This window comes from Capsicum annuum, chromosome 1 (genome assembly GCF_002878395.1).
Source record: "Capsicum annuum cultivar UCD-10X-F1 chromosome 1, UCD10Xv1.1, whole genome shotgun sequence".
Classification (NCBI taxonomy): Eukaryota; Viridiplantae; Streptophyta; class Magnoliopsida; order Solanales; family Solanaceae; genus Capsicum; species Capsicum annuum.
In genome coordinates, this window is record NC_061111.1 from 147969083 (window position 1) to 147984915 (window position 15833).

Consider the following 15833-nt stretch of genomic DNA (forward strand, 5'->3'; position numbering starts at 1 on the left):
ATAAATAAATAATGGTTAAAGTAGTGCATATAATACGATTAAATTTAACCTTTACACAAAAATTCCTCAAAGTCCGATCAAACAATCATATACCACCTGTATAAACAAAAAAAAAATAGATAGTAACAGAACTATTATGAAATATAAAGCAAAGAAGAAGAAAAATGGAGAGAAAAGAGAGAGTGATTATTGTTTATCTTAAGAGATTTCTTGATGGACTGAATTACAATGAAGGAAACCCCTTTATTTCTACGGAAAACTAACTTTGGGGTTTCTACCTTTTTCATAAATAGACATTCACTGTATATGATAAAGTAAACATTCACTATATATGATAATATATTTATAACACTACCCTTTGAATGTCTAATTGATAGATAATGTGACTCGCTAAAACCTTACTAGAAATACCCAGTGAAAAAAATCTAGTGAAGGAAAAAAAGTATACATCTCTAACAATACGCATATAGGTTGCCCTCATTAAAAACCTTACAAGAGAAACTCAGTGGGACAAAACCTCGTAAGGAAAAAAGAGTACAACGCGTATTAACTCCCCCTAATGAGAACATCCTTGAACCTTTGCATACCGATCTTGTGCACCATCTTTTTGAAAGTTGCAATTGGAGGAGACTTGGTGAATAAATCAGCCACATTGTCATTTGAACGAATCTATTGCACGTTAATATCACCATTCTTTTGTAGCTCGTGTGCATAGAAAAGTTTTGGCGAAATGTGCTTTATTTTATCTCCTTGAGTCCTCCCTTAAGTTATATTGTGCATGCTTCATTATCCTCATAAAAATCATGAGTACTTTGTCTCATTTCAAACTACATTTTTTGCGAATGGGATGTATCGTAGACCTCAACCACACAAACTCTTGGCTTTCTTCATGAATAGTTACTATCTCAGCATGGCTCGATGAAGTGGCTACGATAGACTGCTTTGTATATCTTCAAGATATTGCAGTACCCCCACATATGAACACATAACTTATTTGAGATCGAGCTTTATATGGGTCAGATAAGTACCCAGCATCAGCATAACTAACAAGATCAGGACTACAATCTTTAGAATAAAATAAGCTCATATGTTTAATATTTATTCCGATGTTTCCTAGTAGGAGGAGAACTATACCTTGCTAACAAATTGATCCAAATGCTATATCGGGTCTTGTAGTAGTTACAAGATACATTAGTACACCAATTGCACTAAGATATATAACTAATTCAATTTGGTATATTTCTCATTCCAACAAATAATCTATTACTTTTGAAAACTCTCCAAGAGTTTCAATAATTTTCAAGTTATAAATTTATGCAATATAAGGATTATAGATAAGTTTCCCACAAACTTTTATATGCTTCAAATTTGAATGCTTAAAAGTTTTCATATAAATTTTGTCAAGTGACAATATTCAGTATTTCGTGTGTGACATCTTTAAGTGTTTGGACTATAAATCAAATAAGTTTTTATACTTATCAAGATGCATCCTTTCATGTCACTTGATAAATATTTCTACATCAACATGCTTAAATAAACATTGAATTTAGATCCTTGTAATCTTTTACAATATTGTGTCAATATTGTATTAAAGATATCGTCGACGATATATTATTTTGTATCAATTCACAATGTGACATAATATTTTGAGATCTCATCACTTCATTACTTTCAGGTACCTGAACCTCTCATAAGGTTTCATGAAGTGTTATGTCGTAGGATTTTAAAGAGCATATTGCCTTCTTATTATGATTATTTGCTCTTTATCCTTTTCAAGTGTTATTTTATTTTGAACCGATTGGTCTACCATGCTTCATGCATGCATAGACTTTGTCCTTTAGGGACCCAAAATAGGAGCACTTATAGCTTACAATTGAGATGATTTCGGTATTTGACTTGAATTAGCTTTTGAATAGGATCTGATGATAATTCCTAACATATTTCATAGCTGCTTATAATCTCTCCTTTATGTTAGGAAAACTAACATACATCCTGCATTTTCTTTTAGGAATTCATCTTTGTACATTATGGTATATTTATTAATCGTATACCTCACATCAAAACTATTAGATGGACAAGATGTGGTTCTTGACTCAAAACCAACTTTGAGGGGGAATTAATCATAATTTATTAGTTTGATGCATACAAGAACTTTTGCATATAATATTTTAAACCAACACATGAAGCTTTTATTCTCATTAGCAATGCTTTAGTTATTTATCAAAGGTATTCAATGTCAAACCGACATTATCAAAATAAATTATCTTGATTACACAATTTGAAAATTATGCTCTTAACTCAATTTTATTGATCAACAACTTTATGAATGTCAAAATGTAGGTTGACAATAAATGTACAAGTGATCATCTTATATTGATCCATCTTAATAGATCACATGACTGGTGAACGGACCTGTATTCACTTTTTATACTTTTCAGATTTTGAGAGATCAAATCCTAATATTAGTTGGTCCAACCAACTTATCACGAGAACAAGCAACATAAATAATTCTTGAAGAATCTTCTATTTCTTCAACATATGTCTAATACTTAATATTCACATCTTCGTGATGACAAATCGTTTATGTCAATAAATTAAATAATTTGTAGTAGTAACTCCAAGTTATCATAACATGTGCAAAAATTCTTTAGTAAACATCAAGTTTACTATTGCATGAATTTCAGATTTACTACTTTAAGAGTAAATTTTAGAGTTCTACTATTTCAGAAATAAACTTTTCTCAATTGTTTTATCTCTTTAGGAGGTGGATCGTGATATCTTTGCAATCAAGAACATGTTCATACTTATATTGACTAAATACAAACACTTCACTCCAGGGGTATGGATCTGTATTTATAACAATTAAAATTCTCATTCCCCAGGAATGAAATATAATCGTGCCTTAAGCATATCAAATTATGATAGCTTATAATCTCTTTCAAGATATTGCTACTTTAGGACCAAATTGAGGCATACATACGATATAAAGAATTTTTTTCTAACATATCTTTTAGAGTATATCATATATTGCTACCACATTCACTTCAAGAATGGAGTAAATTGTCATCTTTCAGACTTATCGTATATTGCTGCCATTAGTGGCAGATCTAGCATATATCCAGGGGGTTCGTTCGAACCCCCTTCAACGAAAAATTACATTATTTTTACATGATTAAAATTATTTTTATGTATATATTGTATATGTTGAATCACCTCGGCTAGTTCGTGTGTGCACTTTCGAACCCCCTTAATGAATATCTTGGCTCCGCCACTGGTTACCACATTCACTTCATGGAATGAAGCATATTTATTGAGGCAGGTTTCATTACTTTTCATCAAATACACATTATTTTGCCTTAGCAATCATAATGTCATCAATATGGTTTATTGAGATTCAAACTTAATATCTTATCCATATAAAGGCGTCTTGAGCTATAACTCGATGGGACTTTAACCCAACATCTTATCATCATGATGCATTAAAAATTTTAACCCAGTGTCTTACCGTGGTTTCAAACCAATTATTTTTTCCTCAAATCCAACAATAATTATATCATTAGTAGCAAAAGACAAATAACATAAGGAATTACTAACCTTGAAATTACCTTTAGGTTTATAATCTCACCTTATTTGGTAAAGTCTCGTGCTGATAACGTGTTATGAAGTATAAAGCAAAGAAGAAGAAAAATGGAGAGAAAAGAGAGAGTTATTATTATTTCTCTTGAGAGATTTCTTAATGGAGTGAATTACAGTAAAGAAAACCCCTTTATTTATATGAAAAATTAACCTTGGAGTTTCTAACTTTTTCATAAATAGACATTCACTATATATGGTAAAGTAAACATTCACTATATATGGGAATATATTTATAACACTCCCCTTTGAACGTCTAATTGATAGAAATGTGCCTCGTTAAAACCTTACTAGAAAAATTCAGTGAAAAAAAATCTCGTAAAGGAAAAAGAGTACACATCTCTAACAATACACATATAGTTTGCCTAATTAAAAAACTTATAAGGAAAACCTAGTGGGACAAAACCTCGTAAGTAAAAAAGAGTACTACGCGTATTTACTCCTCCAAATGAGAACATCCTTGAACCTTTACATCCTAATCTTATGCCCCATCTTTTTTAAAGTTGCAGTTGGAGGAGACTTGGTGAATAAATCAGCCACATTGTCATTTGAACGAATCTGTTGCACGTTAATATCACCATTCTTTTTTACCTTGTGTGTATAGAAAATTTTTGGAGAAATGTGCTTCATTGTATCTCCTTGAGTCCTCCCTTAAGTTGTATTATGCATGCTGCATTATTCTCATAAAAAATCATAGGTACTTTGTCACATTTCAAACTATATTTTTCGCGAATGGGATGTATCATAAACCTCCACTAAACAAACTCTTGTCTTACTTTATGAATAGTTATTATCTCAGCATGGTTCAATGAAGTGGCTACGATAGACTATTTTGTATATCTTCCAGATATGGCAGTACCCCACATATGAACACATAAGTTATTTGAGATCGAGCTTTATATGGATCAGATAAGTACCCAACATCAGTATAACCAACAAGATCAGGACTACAATCTTTAAAATAAAATAAGCCCATATGTTTGATCTTATTCCATTGTCTCCTAGTAGGAGCAAAACTATACCTTGCTAACAAATTGATCCAAAGGATATATCGGGTCTAGTAGTAGTTACAAGATACATTAGTACACCAATTGCCCTAAGATATATAACCATATATAAGTTGAATTGCAATGAAGGAAACCCCTTTATTTATAGGGGAGAAGTAACTTAGGGTTTCTAACTTTTTCATAAATAGACATTCACCATATATGTTAAAGTAGACATTCACTATACATGGTAATATATTTATAACAAGAACAAATATTACAAAAACATGACTTTTATAACCTAAGACAGTTTCGATACAATATATAGTCCTAAATCTTAAGTGCCAGTAATGTGAATGATTTTAATATATAAACTCATTATTCTACATCTAGTTAGTATATGAATTAGCTCTATAAAGCCAATTCAATTATAAATAATTTTAAATTGATTTTAACAGGTTAAGGATTTATTCAGTCGTCATTCTCCTTCACGTTGTCCTCTTTATCAAGCATAGGGCTTTTGTTTTGTAGTTTCATTTATTAGCATTAAGATTCTGAGAACCTTTTTCTTAAAAATAAAATAACATAAAACTTTTAAGATAAAAAATGTATCTAAAGAGAAACATAATAACCGATCATTACATTAATAAATACAGAGCAAAATTGAGTATAATAAATGAAATTTCATCGTTGACATCAAAAGTCCAAAGTATTTTGATATTGATACACGAAAACACTCTCTAAAGACTAAACTAAAGTAAAAAATTGAACTACATTACCAATGCCTTAGTATCTGGACTTTTGTTAGGAATAGAACAAATTCTCAACCGAAGAAGAAAGAATAACATATATGCATTTGCGAAATTATATCATCTTATTTCCCTGTCTTGCTTTCACCTTAAATTTGGCTGGTAGTTCTAATTAACTCCTATTTTATGTTCCTTCTATATTTTAGTATACCCAGTAAGACCATTTTAGTTATCTTGCTTTTCAATGTTCTCATACTCACTGAGTAAGCCTTTATGGGTTGTTTAGTGAAGAAAAATCTCATGTTTCTTATTTCTGGAGAAAAGAAGCATTCACCTGCATGGAAAAAATTGGCATAGTAGAAATTTTCCAAAACTATTTTGTCTTAGGGTTAGGGTTAAAAAAGTGGGAAAAAGTTGTAAAAGTGGAGCCCACACATGGGCCAAGGGACCATTTCATTATTTTTACAACTTTGAGAATTTAATATAATACACTTAACACCGTTCACTTCTTTCAATATTAAATAAAACTCCTTCTCTCTCTCCTTTTCAACTTCAACTACTCTCAAGAATTCTCCCAAACTCTATTTTTTCTTCTTGTTTTTCAGCGACAAAGGGCTCGTGTTTGCATTGTAAGGTTAGTTAAAATCAAGTTTTGATTATTTATAGATCCATTTTATCGGTTTTTATTCTTAACCGTTTTGTAGTGATGTAGTACAAGAATTTTTTTCCGAATGTGGTTGCTTAAATAGTTAAAATATATAAATTTTATACGTAATTAGCTTGATTCCGAAACAATGGTTGAGTTTTGGTTCGGTAGTTTCGACAGATTTTTTCGTCAATCACGGTGTTGAATTTTAAAATTTTTGTTAAGGAGTTTTGATTTAGTTCTGGAATTTTTTGAGCATTGTGGTGTCGAATGATGGAATAATTATTATTTTATGAGTTATTTTGGCTCTTTGATTCAAACAGTGACCTGTTTCTGTCCGTAGACTTATGGTCTATGAAATAACAATGCCCTAGATTAAAATTAATTTTTAGGCGTATGAAATTCTTTTAAAATATGATTGATGAAATAGTGAAAATTGAAATATTAATAGCTAATTAGTTTGATTTATAGCAATAGTTGAGTTTTGATACCGGATGTTTGATTGAAAATTTTTCGTTCATCACGCTTTTGGATTTTGGTTCAGTTCTGGTATTTTCGTGTAGTGAACTGTTTAATGATGGGGTGATTCTTAGTTGTTTTGACTTTTTCATTTGAGCATTGAATTGTTTCTGTTAGTAGACTTGTGGTCTATGAATTGATAACAACAGAATTATTTTAGCAGCAGACGATGAAGAAGGAGAAGACAAAAAGTGTTAATATTGAAGGAATATTGTGATGATGAGGAAAAAAGACATTTGAATGCTAATATTGTTAATATTTAAGACTTTTTTTTATTTGAGAAACAAGAGAGTTGAATGATCGCCGGAATGATATAACAATCATTTTTTTATTTTATGAAAGTTGTTAGGATTCTACACTGATGCTGTTTTATCAAACTGTATTGTTGCATAAATTTGAATATGCATTGTGTTGTCATAACTGATACAGCGTATGATTGACATCATAGAATGCATATTTAACCTTTCGTATACTGTTAGCATAGTCTATCATTACCATGCTACTCGATTTTAAGTTGGTGTGTAGTTTGATCAACTGTGATTCTATGAAAAACAGTATTGACATTATTGAAAAATAAAAGTATTTTTATTTATTCAATCTCACTACATCCATGTTACACCATTCCAAATAAAGAATACTAGCATTATACCACATAACATCATTTTTAGGCCATTCTCCTTTTCTTCGGCCAAAACCAATTTTTCTTTTAGTTGATCCCTCTCAATTTGGGTGTCTTGTAGCAATACTTTAAAGTGATCCCTCTGCTCTTCGGCTTCTTTGAACAAAGTCATGAGAAAATCTCTACTTTTTTGTATTCTCAGAGCCTTTGTAGTAGAGTAAATTTAGCCACGCCATAAAAATTTGATGTCTCGAATCCCAGACTTAACGTTGATGGACTGCTTGGAGGTGATACCTCATCAAGCCATTTAAAAAACTAGCATGCATCACTATTCTAAAAAATAATAATAATTACACAACGATTTACTTAATTTTTAAAAAGATATACACGACTCACCTTCGCAATTACACAATTATAAAATTTGCGACCTGAATTTGAGTCCGTGCGTTCTATTCTCAATACAGTCGCATTTTCACAATGGCAAATTAGAGTCTTTTTAGAATTGGAAGTTTGAGATGCTTGAGACATTGTAGAATTTTAAAATAAAAATAAAGTGGATGAAATAAAATAATGAGGGATGGAGGACTTTATGTATGAAGTAAAAAGAAGTATTAATATTGAAGGAATACAAAATTAGCCGTTTGTTATCGTGGGAACAGTAATTATTTTTTTGAACTGTTGGTGACACTTAATATACTGTCATCGATCATGACCTATTTCAATCATCAACGAGATATTAAAGTCTACCCTTGACACTCGTAATCGATGGATCCTCAAAAACACGTTTAAAAAGAAAATAATTAAGTAAAAAATATACTTGTGCTTTGAGGGTTCATCGATTCAATTGGTCTACCATAGACTTACACTGTAGGTAGTGCATCGATTCATCTCTATATCATTGGTAGACTCATAGATGCATGTACATGATTATAGACCCTTACTAGCATGTTGTTTAAAAATAAATAAAAAATAAATGTAGTGTGAAATTCTACATATATGAATGAGTTTAAATAAGTCACATAATCATATTAGAGCTTATACAAATTAGGAGTGGTGAATTAAGGTGTTTGGGGATAGGTAGTGGTTGAACAAACAATATCTTAAGAGTAATGTTTATCAAAGCACAAGCATGTTTTGAGGATGTTGATTATATTTTATGCCTACCCATCCACATACTCGGTCAATCACCACCCCCAAATCAAAAGAGTATATGGATAGGTAGTCATCAAATACAATCAATATCCTCAAAATATACATGTGATTTGACAAACATTGCTTTGAGGATGTTGATTGTTCAACTACTATCCATCCACAAAATCCTTCAATCACTACCCCCAATTTGTGTAAGCTCTAACAAGATCATGTGACTTGTTTAAACTCCTTCATATGTGTAGAAACCCATAATTTATTTATTTATTATTTAATTATTCATTTTTAAACAACATCCAAGTGAAGGTCTATAACCATGTACATAGATCTATGTGATCTATGAATGATCAAGAGAGCAATCGATGCATGACCTACAATGTAACTCTACGACAGACCAAAGAAATCGATGAACCCTCAAAGCACAAGTATATTTTTTAAATAGGATTGACATGGGTCATCATCGATGATAGTCTATTAAGTGTCACCAACAGTTCAAGATTTTTTATTTAACCAACAGTTCAACAATTCAAGTGATTATGTGTTTAAACTTTTTTTAATTTAATTATTTTCTTTCACCACCCCTAAATCATATGATTATGTGTTTAATTTTTTTTAGTTTAACTATTTTCTTTCACCACCACCAAATCATGTGATTATGTGTTTAAACTTTTTAATTTAATTATTTCCTTTCAAACTACAAACTACTGATGGTTCATCGATTCATATCGTTTACGATTGACTTATATAACGCCCCAAATTCGATACCCGAAATGCTACACAGTGCTCATGACCCCAAAGGACCATAAGCTAACCTATGATTGATATCTATACCTGAGCACTACACAATATACTGTACAAATGCGGAATAAAAGGCTGAAAGGGCATAAGGTTAAAAAATCTGATAAAATATAACATTTGGAGATATGGTATATCAATACCAAAATGACTGAAATAACTGTCTGAACATGCTATAGTCTGAAAGCCTCTAAAACTGACTGAATAAAGAGTTGATGAGACATGTCCTCAACTAACACCAACTACTAAAATAAACTAAGTACTGAAAGAATGAAATAATCAAATAATAACATCCTCAAATGAGGAGGACTCACTGCTAGTCTGACTGCTGAAACTGGAATGCTACTGATACTCTGGAGCTCATGCTTCTGAACCTATGGTATAAAACATCATAGCGCAAAAAAAAAAGTATGCGTCAGTACAATTAAATATAATAATATGCAAGTGAGGTAGGCTGAATGCAAGGGTTTATATGCATGAACAATACTGACTGACAGAGTAACATGAACGTGGGAATACATGCATGAATACATAACTGTAAATGAGATTATGAAAACACTGATTACTGAGTCTTAATACTGATAAAATGGATTTCTGATAACTGATACTGAGCGACTGTGTCTGACAGTCTAGGTTTTGATGGAACTAGCTGAGTTTTGTACTGAGCTGAGTGACTGTATCTGATAGTCCTGAATTCTGTAGAACTATTTGAGTTCTATTACTGAGACTGAGACTGAGACTGTAACTGTGGGATGTAGTCATCTAACTGACATGCCCTAAATGAGATAATATAATTGAGTTGGGGTCCAATCTATAACCCCAATTAGAAGAGTGTCAATACCGCTCCACTGGTAAGGACAAGCTGTGAGTAATCCCTTATCTAACAGGTACTCTAAGGAGAATGGTGGGACCCTCATCTAACAAGTTAAGTCACCTAATCAACCCTTATTTAATAGGTTAGATGTCTCAACCTATGTTGGCTACGTAGTTCTGAAGCACAAGGATTGCTTCTAAGAATCACACCCTCTACTCGCAGGTGAGTTCCCATCCTTGGGCTCACTCGGTACTGAATCATACTCTATATGATTAGACACTAAATTAATTATACTGAACTGACTGGACTGAGTTCACTGAGTTTTGTTGACTGACGGAATATTACTGAGATCTTATAACTGACTGAGATTACTGAGTTTTTCTGAGTCATGAGACTAACTGAATTCTATTGAACATGACTTGACTGAGAGTATCTTGAAAATTGACACTGGCTCTAGGCACACAGTTAAATTATTAGATACAAGTACCCCTAGGACTCGATAGCATAAAACTGATAAGACATGACACTTTTTAGACTCATGACCATAATCAACAATCCATAATACAATCATTGGGGAATTTCATAAGACACTTGATTATCATGGTTTTGTACATGAATAGGAATGCATATAAACATGTCATAATTTCATAGGACTAATCTCCTGAATAATCCATCAAATAATTTCAATCCATAACAATAACATGGAAGTCATTTTGAAATAAGGATAAAGCATGGGTTCATCAATTTGGTCATAATTGAGTCCTAAAGTATGATTCTTATTATCTTGGGCATTTTACCAAACACATTGCATGCACAACCTTAGGCTTAGGCATGTACACTAGTTCATATATCATGGTTACATTAATCAACTCAATTTAAAAGTTTCCAAACCCACATACTAACATAATTTCATGAAAAGTACATAAAGATTCCAACTTGGGATTCATACAACCACATCAACATAATTAAAATGAACTTGGCCAGTCCTGACTGTTACACTTGGCCAGAACCTAAACTTCCTGCCTCATCTGCAACAGTTTGGGCAACGGTCTGTCGCTAGATCGATGGTCTATCAATCCTGACCGTCACACTTGGACAGAACCTGAACTTTCTGCCTCGTCTGCGACGGTTTGGGTGACAGTCCATCGGTCCTGACCGTCGCACTTGGACAGAAGATAGGTTCACTACCTTAGTCGCGATGGCTTGGGTGACGGTCTGCCTCTAGCTCGACAGTCCGCCGGCCTGACCGTCGCTTCTGGACAGTTCCGACAGTTCTCTATAAAACGTCCATAACTTTTTACACTGAAACTGGATTTGGACGAAATTAGTATTGTTGAAAATCTAATTCAATTTTCCACATGATAAAAAATTGAAATTGGAGAAATTCTCTCTAATTTAAACATTAATTATTTAGGAAGTCATCACTAACTCTTCTGGAGACTAGATTTGGCTTAAAGAAAGTTTGGGGTATTATAATATCTCCCCTTGGATACATTCATCCTCGAATGGTACTGACTAGATTGGGAAAACTAATGGACTGATCTTACTTAAGGGATGTGAACATTTGAACATATCTGTATGACTGGAGCTTCTGATATACTAAAATCGCCTACTTAATATGCATGTCTGATGCATGGATATGTGATGGATAGTCTTCGTGAATGCATGACTGAAAATACTGAGAAGCTGAGTTTCTCATGATGAGAATGCATATCTGATGCATGAATACGTGACTGGCATGATACATAAACATATGACTAGATATGCAAGGGTATTTGATACCAAGTTTATAACTAAAATCTGAACATAAAACTGAATAAACTTAAGGAAAGCTATTACCTTGGCCTGATTCTGAGTTTGCAGAGAAGAGGTGAGGATACTTGGTCCGCATGTCTGCTTCTTCTTCCCAAGTAGCTCCCTCAATGGACTGATTCCGCCAAAGAACTTTGACTAGAGGGACTTCTTTGTTCCTCAGTCTACGAGTCTGGTAGTCAAGAATTTCAACTGGGATCTCTTTAAAAGAATGGTTGTTTTGAATGTCTAAGGCCTCTACCAGGACTACAACTTTTGGGGCACCTATGCACTTTTTTAGCAAGGAAACATGGAACACTGGATGAACTGAGGCTAGATCTGAAGGCAATTCGATCTCATAAGCTACCTTGTCGAAATGACTGATAATTTTGAAGGGACCGACATATTTCCCTTCTTGCCGTATCACTTCACTTCCTTCATGGGAGAGATTTTCAAGTACACATAATCACCAATCTCAAACTCAAGATCCTTTCTGTGTACATCTGCCTATGATTTTTGTTGACTCTGAGCTATCTTGAGCCATTCTATGATCAACTGAACTTTCTATAAGGTGTCGAATACCAAGTCAGGCCCTACTACTGTGGCCTCACCCACTTCAAAGCAACTGATTGGATATCTGCACCTCCTACTATAGAGAGCCTCAAATGGAGCCATCTGAATACTAGAATAATAGTTGTTGCTTTATACAAACTCAATCAAAGGCAAGTGGTCCTCCCAACTCCCCTTGAAATCAATTGTACACGCCCTTAGCATATCTTCTAAGGTCTGAATGGTCCTTTCTGATTGACCATCTGTCTGAGGATGAAAGGTTGTACTGAGGTGAACTTGGGTACCAAGACCTTTTTGGAATGCTTTCCAGAAGTGAGATGTGAACTGGGTACCTCTATCTGAAACAATAGACAACAGAACACCGTGCAATCTGACCAACTCTCTGATATAGAGTCCAGCGTAATCCTTCGCTGAATAAGAGGTATGGACTGGAAAAAAATGAGTTGATTTAGTCATCATATCTACAATGACCCAAACTGAATCATGCTGATGACAAGTATGAGGCAAACCCATCACAAAGTCCATGTTCACTTCTTCCCACTTCCATGTAGGAATATTGAATTCCTACATGGACCCACTAGGCTTCTGATGCATTATCTTAACCCGCTGACATACAGAGCACTTAGCCACAAAATCTGCAATATCTCTCTTTATCCCATTCCACCAATAGATCTCTCGCAAGTCGCGGTATATCTTAGTGGACCCTGGATGAATAGAGTAGTACACACCATGCACTTCTACAAGAATTCGTTGCCTCAAGTCATCTACACCTGGAACACACAGACGACCCTGATAATGGAGAACACCATCTCTCCCTTGGAAGAAAACCTCTAACTTCTGATCTTAAACCAACTCTTTCAACTTAACAAGACTGGGATCTCTATCTTGTTTTTCCTTAACTTCAAAAACTTGAGATGATTCTGAACTGTTCTGAACCCATATACTACCTTCTGCTGAATCGACTAAGCGGACACCTAGTCGGGAAAGCTGATGAACTTCCTGAGCTAGATTCTTCTTACTATCTTCAACATGAGCAATACTATCCATAGACAGTCTACTAAGAGCATCGATTACTATATTGTCTTTGTCCGAATGATAAAGGACACTAATGTCATAATCTTTCAGAAGCTCTAACCATCTTCTTTAACGGAGATTAAGATCTTTCTAAGAGAACAGGTACAGAAGGATTTTATGATCTGTGAACAAATCTACATGAACGCCATACAAGTAGTGCCTCCAAATCTTCAAGGCAAAAACTACGGCTGTTAACTTAAGATCATGAGTTGGATAATTCTTTTCATGGGGTTTAAGCTATCTGGAGATGTAAGCTATGACCCTACCATGCTTCATGAGGACACAATCCAAACCTACTCTGGATGCATCACAGTACACTACGAATCCATCTGAACCGTCTGGAAGATTCAAAACTAGAGCTGAGGTGAGTCGAGTCTTCAACTCCTGAAAAATCTTTTCGCATGAATCTAACCATTGAAACTGAATACTCTTCTGAGTCAATCTGTACATAGGGGATGCAATAGATGAAAATCCTTCAACAAATCGATGATAATAGCCATCCAAACCTAAGAAACTCTTGATATCTGATGGAGAGATGGGGCGAGGCCAGTTTCTTACTAATTTGGTCTTTTGAGGATTAACTCTAATGCCATCACCAGAAATTATATGACCAAGGAATGCTACTGACCTTAGCAAAAATTTGCACTTACTGAATTTGGTGAACAACTAATGATTTCTAAGATTCTGCAATACTATTTTAAGATGGTCTGCATGATCATGCTCACTGCGAAAATAGACAAGAATGTCATCTATGAAGACTATGATGAACATGTACAAGTACTGCTTGAACACATGATTCATCAAGTCCATGAAGGTTGCTGGGGCATTGGTAAGACCAAAGGATATGACTAAGAATTCGAAGTGACCATACCGAGTTTGGAAAGCTATTTTTGGAATATCATATTCTCTGACTCTGAGCTGATGATAGCCTGATCTGAGGTCTATCTTAGAGAAATAGCTGGCACCCTAAAGTTGGTCAACTAAATCATTGATTCGGGGAAGTGGATAATTGTTCTTGACTGTGTCTTTATTGAGCTGACAGTAGTCTATACACATTTTGAGAAAACTGTGGTTCTTGCGCATAAATAAGACTGGTGCACCCTATAGGGACACACTGGGTCTGATGAAACCCTTATCTAGGAGATCCTTCAACTGATCTTTCAATTCTTTGAGTTATACTGGTGCCATTCTGTATGACGGAATAAATATGGGCTGAGTATCTGGAAGAAGGTCTATGTCGAAGTCTATTTCCCTTTTGGGAGAAATTCTGGAAAGATCTTTGGGAAAGATATCTGAGTATTCATTCACTACTGGGGCTGATTCAAGATTGGGAGTTTCAGAACTAGTGTTCTTAACTCGAACAAGATGATAGACACATCCCTTAGATATCATTTTCCATGCTCAAAGCTAGAAAACAAGCTGACCTCTGAACGCTGAAGTACTACCCCTTCCACTCTAGGACAGGTTCATTCAGATATTGAAACTGGACAACTCTATTTCTACAGCCGACTGTGGATTAGCAGGAATGAAGCCATTCCATGCCAAAAATGACATCAAAATTAGTCATCTCTAATTTGACTAAGTCTGCTAAAGTGACTTTCTGAGATACCATAATCAGACAGTTCCTATATACCCATCGGGCTATGATAGTTTTACCCACTGGGGTAGAGACTGAGAAGGGCTCTGCTAGAATTTCAGGACTGACTCCAAAATTAACTGTTATAGAGGGAGTAATAAAATATAAAAAAGCTCCTGGATCTAGCAAGGAGCAGACATGCAAGTGAAAGATCTGTAACATACCAGTAATCATATCAGGAGAATTTTCCTGATCCTGTCAGGACTTAAAAGCATAGATTCTATTTAGACATTGCCCGTTAGTAGCACTGGTATAGGCATCCTGCTAGCTTGGATGATTGGACTGAGCTGAGGAACGGTTCTACTGACCCTGAAAGCTTGATTGAGGATAATCTCTGACTCTGTGGCCTGGCTTACTACATCTGAAACACACATCACTGCCAGCTCTGCAAATACCCTTGTGGTTCTTACCATAAGTCTGGCAAATAAGATTGGTTTAGGCACTGCTAACGTTGCCCTAAGACTTAGAGCCTAGCACCCTATCTTTGTTACTCTCCCTGAACTTAGGAACTAGAGCACTGGCTGAGGAAGGAGCTGGAATGGATGAATTTGGGTGGAACTTAGAACGGTTCCACCCTCTGACTTAGGTTGATTGAAGTTGAAGCTACCGTTCCTTGCTCTCTTATTCTGCTTCTCCCTTATCTTAATCTTCTGCTCTTCTATCTGTTGAGCATGGATCATAAGCCCAGCTATGTCTATCTCACTAATCAACATTACAGATCTTCACTTATTGACCACACTATCATTTACCTCTGAAATAAACTTACTCATCTTAGCCCTGCTCTAGGAGAAAGAATCTATCAATAAAAGCAGTGGCAAACTCGTCCCACTCTATAGGCCCTGTGTCACTATC